Source organism: Astyanax mexicanus, chromosome 1 (assembly GCF_023375975.1).
Source record: "Astyanax mexicanus isolate ESR-SI-001 chromosome 1, AstMex3_surface, whole genome shotgun sequence".
Taxonomy (NCBI): domain Eukaryota; kingdom Metazoa; phylum Chordata; class Actinopteri; order Characiformes; family Acestrorhamphidae; genus Astyanax; species Astyanax mexicanus.
In genome coordinates this window covers 39,468,400-39,484,243 of record NC_064408.1, presented here as the reverse complement: position 1 = coordinate 39,484,243, position 15,844 = coordinate 39,468,400, and the positions used below count along the sequence as shown (strand labels likewise).

Below are 15,844 nucleotides of genomic sequence, written 5' to 3'. Positions count from 1 at the left end.
CCAAAATGTTCCTCTATGATCTCTAGGATTTTAACAGTGTATAGCGCGGGTGAGTTCACACAAATCCTCTTCATTTAGAGAAAGAGAGAGAGAGAGAGAGAGAGAGAGAGAGAGAGAGAGAGTGTGTGTGTGTGGGCCGGTCTCAGTAAGCAGCGCCCCCTCTCGGCCACGCGCGCGCGTCCCGTGCAGTATGTCAGTAGCAGCAGCAGCAGCAGCGCGCTCGCGCTCGCGGTACAGAAAGCCCGGTAAAGCCGGAGGCAGCGCGCGGCTCGGGGAGCGCGGGATCAGACAGGTGCGCGAGGAGTCCTGTCCCGGATTACGGAGCGCGGTGCTGTGCGTGTGAGTGTGTGTGTGAGAGACAGAGAGGGTGAGGAAGCTTGAGGAAGATGAGGAGGAAGAGGAGGAGAGGGTGATGGATTTCTTGACGTGTTCTTCCTCCTCCGGACTCTCGCGCGTGCACGGCGGACACTCACAGGTGAGCCGTTTCTACTGCCTCAGGGGGGTCTGTGGTGGTCAGGGGCTCTGTAGTGGTCAGGAGAGTCTGTAGTGGTCAGGAGAGTCTGTGATGGTCAGGGGGTCTGTAGTGATCAGGAGAGTCTGTGATGGTCAGGGGGTCTATAGTGATCAGAAGAGTCTGTGGTGGTCAGAGGGTTTGTAGTGGTCAGGAGAGTCTGTGATGGTCAGGGGGTCTGTAGTGATCAGGAGAGTCTGTGATGGTCAGGGGGTCTATAGTGATCAGAAGAGTCTGTGGTGGTCAGAGGGTTTGTAGTGGTCAGGAGAGTCTGTGATGGTCAGGGGTCTGTAGTGGTCAGGAGAGTATGTGGTGGTCAGGGGGTCTATAGTGATCAGGAGAGCCTGTGGTGGTCAGGAGAGTCTCTGGTGGTCAGGGGGGTCTACAGTGGTCAGGGGGGTCTATAGTGGTCAGGAGAGTCTGTGATGGTCAGGGGGGTCTATAGTGGTCAGGAGAGTCTGTGATGGTCAGGGGGTCTATAGTGATCAGGAGAGTCTGTGGTGATCAGGGGGGTCTATAGTGGTCAGGGGAGTCTGTGATGGTCAGGGGGTCTGTAGTGGTGAAGAGAGTCTGTGGTGGTCAGTGGGTCTGTAGTGGTCAGGAGAGTCTGTGATGGTCAGGGGGTCTATAGTGGTCAGGAGAGTCTGTAATGGTCAGGGGGTCTATAGTGATCAGGAGAGTCTGTGATGGTCAGGGGGTCTGTAGTGGTCAGGAGAGTCTGTAGTGGTCAGGGGGTCTATAGTGGTCAGGAGAGTCTGTGGTGGTCATTGGGTCTATAGTGGTCAGGAGAGTCTGTGATGGTCAGGGGGTCTATAGTGGTCAGGGGGTCTATAGTGATCAGAAGAGTCTGTAGTGGTCAGGGAATCTATAGTGATCAGAAGAGTCTGTGATGGTCAGGGGGTCTGTAGTGGTCAGGAGAGTCTGTGATGGTCAGGGGGTCTATAGTGGTCAGGAGAGTCTGTGATGGTCAGGGTGTCTATAGTGGTCAGGAGAGTCTGTGATAATCAGGGGGTCTGTAGTTGTCAGGGGGTCTGTAGGATCACAGGGTCATGAGCCTGTGGTGGTCAGGGGGTCTGTAGTGGTCAGGGGGGTCTATAGTTGTCAGGGGGTCTATAGTGATCACAGGGTCATGGGCCTGTGGTGGTCAGGGGGTCTGTGGTGATCAGGGGGTCTGTTTCAGGACAGGTTTTCAGAGTGGTGAGGAAGAGGGTGTGATGAAGTGTGTGTCCACAGCTGGAATGAACCTCAACAGTGAAGACTCTGGTTCTGTACAATACAATTACGGCTAAAAGAACCACCTGAATGAGTCAGTGATTTTTTATTTGCTGGAACAGGTCTTTCATATGACAGACCTACATTGTAGATTATTATAGATATAGTCTGTGATGGTCAGGGGGTCTATAGTTGTCAGGGGGTCTGTAGCTCAGGGGGTCTCACAGCTTGAGAAAAAGCAGCAACTATTGTTCAGCACATAAAGGAACTCCTTCAAGACGCTTACTATTCGAGGTTTGTTCATGTATTCAATACAAAATTTACAAAGTAAAGAAAACATTGAATGAGAACATGTGTGCCCAAACATTTGACTGTTAATGTACTTTCAAGTGTTAGCCAGATGCTAAGCAGCAGCATTACCTCTTTTCTTTCAATGTGTGTTTTTTTTTTTTTATCTCTGTTGGGTTTAGGTAAGGAGATAGTTAGATGCCAAAATTCCCTTAAATGTTTTCATGTATTTAATAATAATGCACATTGCATAATAAACATTGCACATTGCATGAGAAGGTGTGTCCAGACCTTTGAATGGTACTGTGCTGTGTGTATAATATAAATTATATATATGCTGCTTTTTATTTTCTCTTCTTATCAATGACTTCTTTACTGCCACCTCACCTGTCAGACCTCTTCATTGCTGAAACTGAGACTTAGTCCAATGTTAAGCTGTTCTAAAGGCACTGTTGCCATGTGGTTCAGCCTGATGTATTTCTGTACCAGTTTTCTCCTCTTTTCAAGAGTCTTTTGAAGGTATAGGAAACATTACTCACCACTTTCTGGCTTCATCTGTAATTTCTCTAAAAAAAAAAAGACTTTAATAGTTACAGAGTTGTCTGTGTTTCTAGTTATTATAATGAAAGTGTGAAAGTGCAGTGTGTTGTGTAAATGCTTCAGTAGAGAGTGCAGTAACATATTCTGTTAAAATTCACTGTTCACTGTGTACACTGTTCACTGTACATTGTATTTATATTTTTTATAAGACTTTAGACTACACAGAAATCATATTTTACAGGTTAATCACTTTTTATTTTATCTTGCATGTGTCTACCCTGCACGACAGGATTGACAATCCTCTCTCACTCATTGTCGACCGCTTAATCAATTTCTGGTCACGGGGGAGCCAGAGCCAATTTTTGTGATTTGATAGAAGAGCAAATTACTGTGATATTTTACTACAACAGGGTGGACAGTTTAAGTTTGAAAAAACATTAAGTGAAATTAATATTATTAATTGCTGAACATGCAGAAGTGTCATGAGTCCCTTGATGAAAAAACATATAAAGGTTGTTTTATCAAAGGTTACTTTTTTAATACCCCAGAAAATAGCGTAATATTTTTATAAAAAAATAACTAAATGGTTGTAATTACCCAAATGCTCAAAATACAATACAGCCATTAAACTTTAATGCCATTTAATGGCAAAACGTTGACAAAAAAGTTGACATCCTTTTGCACTTTTGATAATGTGTTCATTCTGATTAATGAAAAAAATATTGTTACACAGTGTTTCCATAAAATTGAAACAACTGAAGACACAAAAGGCATGTTATATTGATATTAGCCCTTATATTGCGAAAATAATTAGTACAGAACCTTTAACCAGTTTACATCAGAAATCAAGATCCAACATGTTATAATATTATTAATAATTCACTTCTGTATATGGAAGATTGGAGTAAAATAAAAAATATTGGGCGTATCTAATCTGTCATGGATAATTAGAACAGTGAGAATTTTGTGTGACATTATATTATTTAATTTGACTTATGTGACATTTCATGTCCTAATTCTATGTCAACTTTCCTGGGCTTGGAGGCATTTGAGACGGACCATCACATTGTGGAGTAGACAGACACTGTGGAATATTTCAAATCTATCAGCAAGAAGTCCAGTGACATGCATGCATTTTTCAAAAACCAATGCAAACAAAGAATGGGACAAAAGGACACCTGAAACATTTACAGTAATTGTTTAAAACATTTACAGTAATTGTTTGGTATGCAGGCCTGAAATGCTGGGTGAATGTATATTAATAAAGAAACTAAGTCCAGCAGATAAAACATGACCTTTTTTTGGGTTCATACTGTCAGAAATTAAATTAAAATCAAATTAAATTCAAAGTAAATGGAAAAAAAACAGCTTGTATTTTTGTTGTGCAAGGAAATCTCCATCATAGAGAAAAAGCAGTTAATCAGAAAGAGGAACAAGTTAGACATTCAGATGGTATTATGAATTAGTGTGATTCATTTTTGTTTTTGTTTTGACTCTGATATCAACATACAGTTCCTGCTAAACTATTTGCATTAATTTATTAGAAAATTAATTTGAATTATTTCATTAATTCTTTCACCTCTGAAAGTAAACACCCCACAATTTGCATTGGTTTTAGGTTGTGCCACAGTGCTAAAACCCCAGGATGCAACTGCTGCATCATTAAAGGTGAAACATAACATTTAAATAAGAAACTGGTAAATAAGAACCAACTTTGTGTCTGTGATGATATAGACATGCAGTGAGCAACATGCTAATAGCTCAGTGATATATGCATTGTTAGCTACATTAGTATTTTATAAAATGAACACACACATATATTAATAGTATCAGAGCCTGTTTATTTTCTATATTGTTGGACGCTTTAAAATGTATTCATTGATCAATTAATTTAAATTAAAACAAGGCTTGATTAATCTTATTTAAAATAGAAGACAAGCTTTTATGGTGAACAACATATAAAAATTGTAAACATGCAGAAGTTTAAGAATATTTTAGCACTGTCCAATAAAAAAAAACTAAATTTTTGTCTATTTTTAGTACTACATCATTTGAACGCACAGTGAAGTGTCTTTTGCACTGTTTCAAAACGTGTTGATGAATGGACCAATTGATATCCCCTCAAATTACCTGAAATAAACACTTTGTATATTGACTTCCAATGAAAGTTAGGAAGGTTTTTATCTTTCTCCTGTAAAGTTGCTGTTTTGGAGATACTTGATCTTCGCTGAATGGCAACTATATTCAGCTAAGCAGAGCTGAACATGTGGGAAATTACAGTTATATAATTATCAGATTGCCAGATCTTAGTGATGATTTAGAATGAAACCGATAAAGAGATATAAAACTTCTGCTGTTTTCAGTTTCATTTTAAAACGCCCACCCTGAGACCACACACAAGAACCCCCCCACCCACCCGTGGGTGTGCTGAGAACCTGCTCACCAACCAGTGTGACTGATAGAAGCCAAGGCACTGTCTGTCACACCTAGAGAGAGAGAAAAAGAGAGAGTAGGAGATGAAGTGGAGAGGGGGGGAGCATGGAAGAAGACAAAAAAGGGACAGAAAAAAGTGATTAGAGAAAAAGAGTAAGACAAAAGAGACACAGAGGGAGAGAGAGCAAGACATTTACAGCTTCATAGAGAGAGAGATTAGGAGGAAAGTAGGAGATGAAGTGGAGGGACGGAGGGAAAAGACAGAAGGGAAGCAGAAAAAAGAGAGGATGAAAAAAGTAATTAGAGAAAAAGAGTAAGACAAAAGAGAAACAGAGGGAGAGAGAGCAAGAAATGTACAGATTCATAAAGAGAGAGAGAGAGAGATTAGGAGGAAAGTAGGAGATGAAGTGGAGGGGAGGAGGGAAAAGACAGAAGGGAAGAAGAAAAAAGAGAGAATGAAAAAAGTGAGACAAAGGAGAGGGAGAGAAAGCGAAAAAGAGACAGTCACAAAGAGAGAGAGAGAGAAAGTATAGGATTAAAGTAGGAGATGAAAGAGGGAAGGGAAGAGAAGACAGAAGGGAGACAGTAAGAGAGACATAGAGAGGGAGAGGGAGAAAGAGACAGTCATAGAGAGAGAGAGAGAGAGTTTATATATAGAGTATATATAGAGAGAGTAGGAGAAAAGGAAGAGATGAAGTGGAGGGGAGGGATGAAAAGATGGGAAGAAGATAGAAAAGGGAAAGAAAAACGTGATTAGAGAAAAAGTGAGACAGAAAGAGAGAGACAAAGAAAGGGAGAGAGAGTAGGAGGAAGAAATTAGGAGGGGAGGGAAGAGAAGACAAAAAAGAGGAAAGAAAAAAGTGATTAGAGAAAAAGGGTGAAACACACAGTCCTACAGAAAAAGAGAATGGAATCAAATATGTGTGTGGAAAAAAAGAGAAAGAAAGACAGAAGAACCATTTTCTATTTTTAACTCACAAATGCGTGTCTGTGTGTGTGTGTTTATAAGGCTGACCCAGGTCAAATTCTCAGCCTACTCAATGTTAGTATTACTCATAGCAGGGCACACTCTTTCTCTCTCTCTACCTCATACACACACATATACACACACATACACACACTACAGCGAGCTAATGAAAACAAAAGATGCACGAAAGAAAAGCTGAAAATCTGTCGCTCCGTTCTGCGTCGTCTGAACCCGCTCGAACAGATGCTCTCTGATTACCGTATGTTTCACTTTGTTAAACTGCGCTTACACAATATGCTGAGACACTGGAGGAATTAGCGGAAACATCTGGCCGATGTTCGTATATCTAAAGCTCCTGACGACGACTGTATGAACAGTTATACAATATTACCTATATGTAACAGCCAATGAATAGTCCAATCATACACTTACTGGCCACTTTATTAGAAACATGTACTAACTTGTGCTTCCATTCACTGGCCACTTTATTAGAAACACCTACATCTACCTTGTGCTTTCACTCATTGGACACTTTATTAAAAACAATTACTACTTTGTGCTTCCACTAGCTGGCCACTTTATTAGAAACACCTACTACTTCCTTGTGCTTCCACTCACTGGCCACTTTGTTAGAAACACCTACTACTTCCTTGTGCTTCCACTCACTGGCCACTTTATTAGAAACACCTACTACTTCCTTGTGCTTCCACTCACTGGCCACTTTATTAGAAAGACCTACTACTTCATTGTGCTTCCAATCTCTGGCCACTTTATTAGAAACACCTACTACTTCCTTGTGCTTCCACTCCCTGGCCACTTTATTAGAAACACCTACTATAATACCTTGTGTTTAGACTCACTGGCCACTTTATTAGAAACACCTTCTAATACCATGTGCTTCCACTCACTGGCCACTTTATTAGAAACACCTACTACCTTGTGCTTCCACTTACTGTCCACTTTATTAGAAACACCTACTACTTCATTTTGCTTCCACTCGCTTTCCACTTTATTAGAAACACCTACTACTTCCTGGTCCTTCCACTCACTGGCCACTTTTTTAGAAACACCAAGCTTGTACATTCACTCACAGGCCACTTGTGCACCCACTTATTAGTCTGAGCCACTATATCAGAAACACCTACCTTGTGTTTCAATTCACCGGCCATATTATTAGAACAACTAAATCTACCTTGTGCTTCCAATCCATTATATTACAAACACCAACACCTTGTTCTTCCACTCACTGGCCACTTTATTAGAAACACCTACCTTTATGATTCCACTCACTGGCCATTTTATTAGAAACACCTACATCTACCTTGTACTCTCACTTTACAGGCCACGTTTTTAAAAACACCTAAACTGTTACGCTTCTACTGACTGGAAACACTTACCTTGTAAACAGTGTTAATACTGTGTTTAATTGTTAGTTTTCAGGGTTGTGTAACATTACAAATGTAGAATATTCCAGAACTTCAGGGACAGAAGACCACTCTAAGTGTTTCTGATGGGTCAGCGGGTGTGTGGACCAAAAGACAGCTAGTGCAGATCGTCTGGCTGGAAGCAATAGTGTGTGTCTCTCCCCATCCAGACTGTGGAGGACAAGTGAAAGGATGGGAACATGCTATCAGATCCGCGTGGAGCTCAGTGCAGCCCGCCGCCGATTAGCTTCTGCGATAAATGTTATTGCGTTTCCCTGCAGCATTAATCGAAATCCCCCGGTCTGCATATAAAGAGCCCGCACTAAAGAAAGGCAGGATGATATAAAAGTGGGAGAGACAGAGCCACCCTTGTTGTGACTGTATGGTTGTTAAGTTGGTTGATGAGCTTTGCTTACCAGTATAGGATAGTAGGTTCTCCAAACTGAAAGCAATAACTGTCTAATGACGACACCAATTAAACTGCTGGTCAAATCTGGCCTGTGCAGCAGCAATTCCTCATTCAATGACATGAAAACCGTTGACTTTTAAAAGATCCCCCACAGTTAAACACAACTTGTTACATTTGTAAGGCTTGACAGGATGGTACATGCCATGTTGGGGTTTGTACCACACCTTTTTATCCATGTGCATCAGGTGTTCATCTGATATGATTGTTGCATAGCCCTTTTTGAGTGAACTCTTGCTGAAAACCTGCATTCCTGTGAAATTTCTTTGTTCAGCAACCTTAACATTGTTGGGCATGTGCACCATCCTATTTCGCAGCGCTGATCATTCACTGTATTTAAGCCATGACCAGGTCTATAAATTCTTTGGAAATTTCCAAATTTCTTTGGAAAATTCATCTCAAACTGCCAGAACCAAAAGTCCTCCAAACCACAGATAGGCGGCTTACTGTTACCTTTATCTGCTTTCCTGCCTTTGAAGTTTCACACCACAAATGGAACTACCTGGTTTTAAACAGTCTTTTTAAATGATAATTCTGAGAACTTTATTTCTTTGGGATTACTTGGATTTCTGCAAAAATTCGTCAGTAAATGTGTTCTGATCTTTATCTAAGTCTAATAGACAAACACCGTCTGCTTAAACTAATACCACACAAAAATGTTATGTTTGCATGGTTTTATTGAACACAACATTAACATTCACATTGAGGGGGGGAGTATGTAACCCCCTAGGCCAGGGGTTAGCAATAGGCGTAAAACATCTTGCCTGTAAGGTTGTTTTAACTATAATGAACGATAATAAAAAAATTTAATAAAATGCTTCTTTGATGAACTTTAGTTTACCCGCGTCCCCTGCCTCTCTCTGTTGCGCTTGGCGTGACTTTAGTTTCCGCCTGTTCTTGTTTTTTCACACTTTCTCGGGGTCCCCATCTTCTTATAAGGCCTTTTTTCCCAACTGTATACCAATTCACTAGCCGGGGAAGCGGTATGGTTTTGGACCGCAATCTTGAGGACACAAATTTAATGTTTATTTATTTTATTTTATTTTTTTACCTGCTTCATTTTCCTTTTTTTTTTTTTTTGTGGCCCGCCATGTAATGGCTTGGAAATGATCTGCCCTGCAGCCAAAACGATCTGCCGACCCCTACCCTAGGCTGATGACCCTAGGAGTCAGCCAACCTGGAGTCCAATCAATGTGATGAGATTGGATGTGTTGATTAAAGCTGCCCTGCCCTATAAAAAAAAACACACCAGTTTTGAGTTGCCTACAAAAGTAACAAAAGTCTTGATGTTCATGTGTCCACGGTAAGAGAGACGGTCTACAAATAGAGAAAGTTCAGCACTGTTGCTACTCTCCCTAGACGTGATCATCCTGTAAAGAAGACTGCAAAGGAGGGTCAACCAGTTATTAAAACCAACGGTTCACATAATATTCACAGTAAAGGGTGGAAAAAGTAACATGTGTTCAATAAAACCATGCAAACATATCATTTTTGTGTGGTATTAGTTTAAGCAGACTGTGGTTGTCTATTGTTGTGATTTAGATGAAGATCAGAACACATTTAATGACCAATTTATGCAGAAATCAAAGTAATCCCAAAGGGTTCACATACTTTTTCTTGCAACTGTATATTGCCTTGCTTGGTTTGAGCATTCCTTAACATGATTAACCTACGTGTTTACTTTACTCATAAACCCCCTGGGTCCACGGCATTTTAAGTGCATACCATGATCTTTGATCTTCACTGTACAAATTGTCTAACGTGACGTACCTAAATTCTCTGTTTATTTGAGACAAACCTCTATCCAGTCTGGAAATCCTCATAGCTGTGTTCATGAAGCTTACATTAGCTTCGTCCTCAAAAGCTTGAAGCTCTTTTGCACGAATGGTTAGCTTACCTCATATTGCCTTTGTTTCAGTCTGTATATATGTCCTCAACAGCCTTTTCTGTCATCTTTGGAGACATTATGTTTTTAACATTACCATAATACATTTTATCCATAGTACTGGTATATGGTAGTATGGGTTTAGCCATCAACAGAGTAAATTGCTTACCAATAATGTTAGCTTCAACTTTCAGCAACATGAGAAAACACTACTTTGCAGTTTACAGGTTGGCTCATAAAACTCTGCCCTTTCATGAATTCTTTTGCTGCTCTGAAAAGAAGCGAGGGTTTTCTGACTTATGTAGTGGGTTTTCTGAACTTTACTTTTACTTTCTGAAAGTAAAGTATCTAGCTTTATTATGTTAGTAACGCAATAATGCAGCAGACAAACATGAATATGAGTCTGTAATCTTAATAAAACAAAGTGTTTGTTATTCATCTTTTATTAATATTATTAATTTAAGATTCAAGAATAAATGATTACTGTGGTGAATATCAGGGATTATGAATGTCTTACTTTTTATCAGTGGCGTGCAGTGAATATAGTGGGTACCCCGTCAGCAAACACTAACCCCCCCACAAAGCGGCACATAGACAAAAATTAGAATAACTACATATTCTGTCTTGACTGAATTATATGAACTTAATACACAAACAGCCCACAAATACAGCTACAAACCACAAAAACATACAATAGATCCAACAATAAACGCTTAATTTTCCTACAAGTACAGGCATTCAACAAAGTTCACTCGTTTGTATAACAACAGTCCACCAGGGCAGCCAAAACATTAAGTACACACAAAAACTCACCAGTCAGACAGCCTATTATTGTGAATTAGTTTCACATTTAAGAATATCCTTTAAAAGGGCTTTTTAATATGATGTGACACAATATCTGTCTCATTTGCAGCCGCAATTCCATGATAGTTAGCTAACTACTGAATTAATCCAACATGCGCGCTGTTTTACGACTAATCAGCGCATACCCCTTCAGCACAGCGCTGAGAAGTCGTTAGACAGCCATGGCCACGCCCGTGGAGTGAAAATCATGAATATGATTGGTTAGACTGTCCTATGACTTATTACTACACCCTTCTCAAAATCAGGAGAAGGGTCAACGAGCAGACACAAGGGGGCAGAAGCCATTTTAAAAAGCTTTGATTTGTTAGAATCGCTGTCAGTCAAATAAGAGTCCTGTAGCAACTGAAAAAAACACAGACTAATGCTTTGAATTAGTTGCTGTTTTTTTATTTTAGATAATTTATACAGTAAGCCCATACACTTACAATAACTATAATATATATTTCCTGATTAAAAATTATGTAATTATTTACATGCATTATTGTTATTTTTTAGAAGGGCCTCACTGCACACCACTGCTTTTTATACCTGTCTAACATTAATAGTGAAGTGTGGGGAGAAGAAAAGAGGAGTCGGCTGCTTATCCAGTAATAAAGGGCTGTTTATTTCTTTGAACAGATAATAATCTCCAATTCAAAACACAACACAAAGTCTCTCTCACCTGTAATCAATAGATATGCTTCTGTGAAAACATACATGTTCAGTTCTAATGGAGAAGAGTAAAACCATTTTTTTCCATTTGTAGACAATTTTTCTAACCTAACTGTGGATCAATACACCCAGGGCTTTATGTTTGTATGCACAAGTCCTTTTAGAGCCATACATCTCTATAAAGTGCCTTCTGAGGTCTACTGTACATTGTTCAGAGTAAGGCATGGTTCACTCTCAACCATAGACTGTGTATAGCTGGACAGAGCATCGTCTCTCAAAAGTGAAGCCACCACAGGTCGGGCGCCCCCTGCTGTTCGGCTGCAGAAAGCTGTGTAACCCCACCCACCCCCATAGGTTTCAATGGCAAAACAGACAACTTTTAATCACGTTTTTTTATAATATACTGTAATTCTACCTCCATTATTTAAATGCAGCAGCTAGTGTAACCTCTGCTTATATTGTCAATTTTTTATATCCCCACTAAATTCGTTTTTTAAAACTTTATTCGGCTCTATTCAAAACAGGTGTGGTTATGGTAAAAGGGCTGGTTATGGGCGGGACCAATAACAGACCGTCAGCTCCGCTCCGCTCCGCTCTGCAGCCTGTGACCGCTCTGCAGCCCTCAGGGGCGGGGTTATTTAAATGAGTAGGAGCTCTCCACAGTCTTTCTCCCTCCTCTGGACTCTACTGCGCAGACTCTGGTCTCAGAATCGCCAAAATGGCGGAAGATTTTGGCTTCATTTTCATTGAATGAATGGGAACGGCGACACGGCGTCCATCTTTATATACAGTCTATGCTCTCAACAGTATGTTTTAAGAACAGAAGATTTGTCAGGAACCAAACTTTGTGTGCTTTACTAACACATACACACACCCCTTAAAATGAACATTTACCCCTGAAAAATATACTCAAAATATTTAAATCACAATTTGATTTGCAGTGTGTATAAAGCTTTAGGCTGAGGGGATATATTTTACACTATTAAAACTGTACAGCTTCCATATAAGTCATCCATGGTAGAACTATACCAAACACAATGAACCAACATAATACAACTAGTTATATCACTGTATATACACCCCAGGCATTACTTGTATTACTATACAAGATCTGTGATCATGAACTATAATAGAAAAAAACAGCACTGTATGACAGTATAAATACAGTTACCACAAGCAACAAAGGTAATTGAGAAGATAATCATGGTCCAATGTGCAATAACCACAAATATTACTGATATTGATTATTGATATATTATTGTATTTTTCACCTCATAAAGCACACAGTATTATAAGGCTCACTATCAATGAACATCAATTTTCTGGTTTATTTTCAAACGTAAGGCCCACTGGATAATAAGGCACGCTGGGTGGTGGTGGTGGGTAGCTAACTAAGTTAGTAGCTAAGTAATCAAAACGGCAGGGTTGCCAACTTTTCCAAAAACCTTGGAGTGAGATTTCAGCAGGTAGGTTCACAACACGCATCTTAGAAGTTGTTCCACAGTACAGATATACATCTGTGCAGATATGATCTAGATACATGTAGACATTTTATGAAAATGCAATAGTGCAGAGTCTGGGGCCTTCCTCTAGAAAATGTAGCATTTCTTAAATGTAATTTCTTCTTTCTAGTCAATTTTAGGGTGACTAGTTAGACATGGCAAATCCTAAATCCCCATCTCATTCATAGCCTACATCCTCAACTGCCCTTTAAAAGACAATGTTGTTTAACAGAGAGAAACTAGTCCAGGCTGGTTCAACAAATTTCAAGGCAAAGGTGAGGTGCTTTGATTTATATGTAGATTTTTAATGTTTCATGCTATCAGATAAGCCAGGCAGGGAGAAGTGGAGGCGGACGTAAGTGCAGGTAAGAAAGATAATTTAATAAATATATAACAAAGATAAACAAATAACAAGGAACACGGAACAAAAGACATAAACCAAAACAAACGAGGGTGTAACGATAACATAAAACAAACAGGGAGGCTATACAAGGAAACAAAAGAGTAACTGAAACAAAACTATAAACTAAAGAGAGCAGGGATATATACAAGGGAAATAAACAGGGAACCAGAAATAAACAGAGATAAACACTAAACTAGGATAAAACACGGAAACAAGAATCTAGGGCAGTGAGGAACAGAGAAAGGCTGAGAGACAAACGACAGGAGTTGGTGCAAAGACCGAGAAGACAAAGTGGCACAGGAGGGCTAAATATACAAACACGGGAAGTGGAAACACCTGGGGCTAGGGGACGGAGCTACTGAGACAGAACACAGGGGCACGGGTCACGTGGGGCACACACAAGCATGAGGACACACAGGGAACCAGGCCAGGACATCACACATGCCATAGTCATAGATCAATTCAGAATTTAACAGAAAATGTACAAAATGACAATGTACACAGTCCCTCTTGAAAATTACTTAATATATACAATATAATATATTACATATATCAATATATAAACTTTTAAAAAACAGAAAATAATGTGTTTTAATGCCAGAAATCAAAATATTAATAATATTAATAAAAAATTAACATTCTGTAACAATTGTGACCATTAAAAAATAATAATTCGTCAGGGTTGCTAATTATTATTTTTTTTTTTTTTGCCTTTTCTTGGTCTCTTTTTTTGTCTCTTTTTTTTTGCCTTTAATGTCCATATCCAAAGCGTTCTGCCTTATGCGTATGCATTCGCCCAAACCCGAATTAAACACGACATTTTTTTTGCAAGTAGAGGGTTAAAATTAAGCTTTTTAAAAACACTTTTGGTCCCCGTCTTTTTGCTGTGGAAAGCTAGGAGCAGGCGACACTTAACACACTCTATGAAGCCGACACACGCGCTGTTACTTTCAATTACTAACCTGAAGTAGCTCCATATCGAGTGTTGTAGTACTCCAGTCCGGTCTCGTCTGTTCTCAGACTCGACCTCAGTCCTTTCTCTGCTACTCCCGCTCTCGTTCAGTATCCAATTAATGAACACTTTTCATTTTGAATAGTCCCACATTAAGTTGAATGCTCTCTTTTTTATTGGCTTTGAAAAAATGAATGGACGCACACGGAAAAGCCAGGCAGACACTGGCTACGTTTACATGCAAATTTTTCCTTCAATCCGAATGAATTCATTCCGATTCTAGTGTGATTTTAGCCCGATTTGGTCGGATGCGTCTGAACTTAATGATTGGTCCAAATTTTAGCTTCATCGTGCGTCATTTGTCCTGCAGTGTGAGAGGGGAAGCAATGTCCGGTTAACTGCCCAAACGAGCTGCTAATGCGAATTTAATAATAACAGAAAAATAAATATTAAACTGGAAAATCACCTAAACAGAACAAAATCCAAAATATGAACAAAAATATAATCTAACGAATTTTAAAATATAAAAACGAAATAGTCAACACAACAGTAGAAAATCAATAAACTAATATTATTTAAAAAAAACGCTAATGCTACACTGCGTCTTTGTGAGGAAACCAAACAAATAAATAAAATCAAAGAAATTGAGCACTGCGCAGGCCAGAGCTGCCAAAGCTGTGCAACTTTTTTTAATCACAATTTGATGTGTTACTTTTCTTTATTTTGACTATCACACCATAGCTTTATATAAAATAAATTAGCATTAGCAATGGACCATTTTTTTTAGCCCGAGCCCGACCCTCCGACAAGAGTGGTGGGAAATCTTGGCCCAGCCTGGCCAGAATTTGGGTCGGGCAGAAAATCTAAACTCGGCTCAGAATGGCTGGCTAGCTAGTCAGCTTTGACTGTAATGCCTCCGTCTTGTGTTAGTTTGCTATTTGGCTTTGACAACAAAGTATTGGTCCAGGACAGAATAAAATAGTGATTTACAGATTATGAATTAACCCCACTTCGGACATGCAAATTATATCGGGAAGAGTTGAACCCCCGCCTCCCCTCTTGCTTTTAACGTCTGTCCTGGGTGTGTTTCTCGACAGTGTTAGCAACTTTCCTCGTGGCAGAGCAAGTAGGCAACCAACTAGCTGCTAAATTGCTAACTAGTTAAGAAAGGGGGCGTTAACAGCAGTCTACCTCTCACTGAACAACACACATTATCACAACCAATTCCTCTTTGGTGTCTATATTATGTAGTTATTGTTCGACTATAATGACAAAACGTTGAAGTTGACCTTACGTCACTGATTTCGCAGCTTCTCAGCGAAGTGGAAAATTCTGTCCTTCCCCAGACTGAACTGGCAGCGCTCAATTCAGAGAAAGTACAATAGATGAGAAAGATCACTCCGATTGGTGCCCATGACGTAAAAAAAAAAAACACAGAAATAAAAAATGATCTAGCGTGAGATTTCTTTATTAAGCGCCAGAGTGTGAAATTAAGTCTGAAAGAGTGAGTGTCACTCCAGATGCGTGAGAGTTGGCAACCCTGAAAACTGTAATAAAAAATACTTTCTTTTAAAGTCAAACCACTGGATTTTAATCTACATAGATTTTTCTCCTTAAAACTGTTTACTTGGGGGAGTAAAGCGCTTCCATTTATTATTTACAGTAAGCTTAGATTCCCGAATTTCTCTGGGACTAAGGCTGAAGCATTAGCATTAGCGGCTAACTGCTAGTGCTACACTGAGTAAA

General features: G+C 39.6%; 1 protein-coding gene across 1 annotated transcript in view; it reads left to right on the top strand.

Moving 5' to 3' along the window:
• The first annotated feature begins 218 nt into the window (after positions 1–218).
• LOC103023646 (5-hydroxytryptamine receptor 1E) overlaps positions 219–15,844 on the top strand; it is a 46,742-nt gene continuing 31,116 nt past the window's right edge. The window contains exon 1 of the mRNA XM_007259892.4: positions 219–475. The gene's annotated coding sequence lies outside the window, so the exon portion shown is untranslated. The remainder of the gene's footprint in view (positions 476–15,844) is intronic.